Here is a 2779-nt window from a genome sequence, read left to right on the forward strand (position 1 = left end):
GGGTGAAGCAATCATAGTGTGAAATATTGATTGTATAGATTTTGATTGTACAGTGCTTTAAAGCAATGCCGGCACTGCTTCTTTTGAATTTGCAGAGTGAAATCCCTTAAAATGGCCATTACAAATTAACAAATTTGGTTACAATTTTCTATCATCAAGCAATGTATAAGCTATATTACACAATTAAACTCCCAGAAATGTTTTCTTAAAAAGTAGGAACTGCTGGATGATCAGTTGGTGTGTAGATGGCAACATCTACAGGACAGGTTCAGAAACTTCTGTAGAATTCTTAATGCATCACAACACAGACTCGATGCATATAAAATGATTTAAAAATACCTTATTGCGGTACACTCGACCACAAAACAATCAAACTGATTTAGAAACTGCTTATTTACCTTCAGGTAGAACAGACAATCCCACAAGACATTCACTGACCAATCTGGCTGGGTATTTGATAAATGTCTACATGCTGCAAGTGGTATTTCTGCATACTGCATAGTTGTGCGGTAAACAAAAAAGATGGTACTCTTTTCACTGTGTGATGTCATTTTACAACAAAACTTGAGCAAGTTTTAGGCGAGTCTCAAAATTACATCTTGCTTACAGTGATTATTTGCAGACGATAGCCTGAACTCTGATACCAGATATATTTTTGCTATCTGGTGAGGTTTGTGGTAGCACCATGTGTAAATCTCGTTTGAGTAGTGTTGTTTCTGAAAAGAACCGGTGGTTGACAACTCTAAGTTTCAATCAGTATGCTCTGAACGTCTTCTTTTGTCAAAGAAAAATCGCTGAAGACGATCAGAGCAAACTCAGAACCAACAATACTGAAAAAAGATTTACACATGGTGCTACCGCAAACCTTACCTGATTAGTCTCCCACCATGCAAAGTTTCAAATCCTACATTATTGATATCAGCTTCGATTTGAAAATCACCATAGCACTAAGTTTAGTACGAGAGGAAAGCCCTTAAAAATGTCCTTCCATTGGTGCTAAGCTTGTTTAGATTGAGCCATGATTTTGGGTCAAATTTTTAGTTCCAGAATGATTCAAAAGCATAGCTGAAAGTTTTTATAAGTCCGGGCTTTTTTTTCACCGCATATATTTGTTTTCTCCAATAATGACCACATGCCGTGTGTTTCATGCATTAAATGGCCCAAATTTATGGGGTGTGTCGGGTGTACTCCCTGCCCTCTAGCGTCGCTTTGAAAATCCTCATAGCACTAATTTTTGTACGAGAGGAAAGCCCTTGAAATTGTCCATCCAATGGGTCTAAACTTGTTTAGATTGAGCCATGATTTTGGGTCAAATTGACCCGTTGTACTTTTGATTTTCTCTGTGCACAACAATCCCGTAGGGAGGCTTGTTGAGTTTGTTTCGGAGCACAGCCGCCTACTTTTAGTTTTCGGTATCAAGAAGTCTGGAAGCCGCTTTAAAACTTTGAAATTTAAATTCAGGGACATGCCAGGATGACGCAGGTACAAACTGGGTCTCTCTATCGTTTTTAGTTCCAGAATGATTCAAAAGCATAGCTGAAAGTTTTTATGAGTCCGGGCTTTTTTTTCAAGGCATATATTTGTTTTCTCCAATAATCACCACATGCCGTGTGTTTCACGCATTAAATGTCCCAAATTTATGGGGTGTGTCGGGTCTACTCCCTGGCCTCTAGCGTCGCTTTGACAATCCCCATAGCCCTAATTTGTGTACGAGAGGAAAGCCCTTGAAATTGTCCATCCATTGGTGCTAAACTTGTTTAGATTGGGCAATGATTTTGGGTGAAATTGACCCGTTGAACTTTTGTTTTTCTATGTGCACAAAAATCCCGTAGGGAGTCTTGTTGAGTTCGTTTCGGAGCACAGCCGCCTACTTTTAATTTTCGGTGTCAAGAAGTCTGGAAGCCGCTCTAAAACTTTGAAATTTAAATTCAGGGACATGCCAGGATGACGCAGGTACAAACTGCGTCTCTCTATCGTTTTTAGTTCCAGAATGATTCAAAAGCATAGCTGAAAGTTTTTATGAGTCCGGGCTTTTTTTTCAAGGCATATATTTGTTTTCTCCAATAATTACCACATGCCGTGTGTTTCATGCATTAAATGTCCCAAATTTATGGGGTGTGTCGGGTCTACTCCCTGGCCTCTAGCGTCGCTTTGAAAATCCCCATAGCCCTAATTTTTGTACGAGAGGAAAGCCCTTGAAATTGTCCATCCATTGGTGCTAAACTTGTTTAGATTGGGCAATGATTTTGGGTCAAATTGACCCGTTGAACTTTTGATTTTCTCTGTGCACAAAAATCCCGTAGGGAGTCTTGTTGAGTTCGTTTCGGAGCACAGCCGCCTACTTTTAATTTTCGGTGTCAAGAAGTCTGGAAGCCGCTCTAAAACTTTGAAATTTAAATTCAGGGACTTGCCAGGATGACGCAGGTACAAACTGGGTCTCTCTATCAATTTAATTGTTAATTTGATTGTATTTAAGTAAAATTATTTTCTTTGAGGAAAACATAAAACTAGCTGTTGTAAATAAACTGGAATGACTCGAGTACTTGTAAGTAAAGATATTTTCTTCGAATGAGGAAAACCTATTAGACTAGCTTTCGTAAACCAACCAAAATTACCTATGGCACAAACAAGGTGTTAAATACAAAACAACCTTTGAGATTACTCGCAAGGAGTAGTAGTTTTCATTGAGAAAATGGCGCTGACCCTTCGTAAACACTTGAGTTCGTTTCGGAGCACAGCCGCCTACTTTTAATTTTCGGTATCAAGAAGTCTGGCAGCC

Source organism: Asterias rubens, chromosome 11 (genome assembly GCF_902459465.1).
Source record: "Asterias rubens chromosome 11, eAstRub1.3, whole genome shotgun sequence".
NCBI lineage: Eukaryota > Metazoa > Echinodermata > Asteroidea > Forcipulatida > Asteriidae > Asterias > Asterias rubens.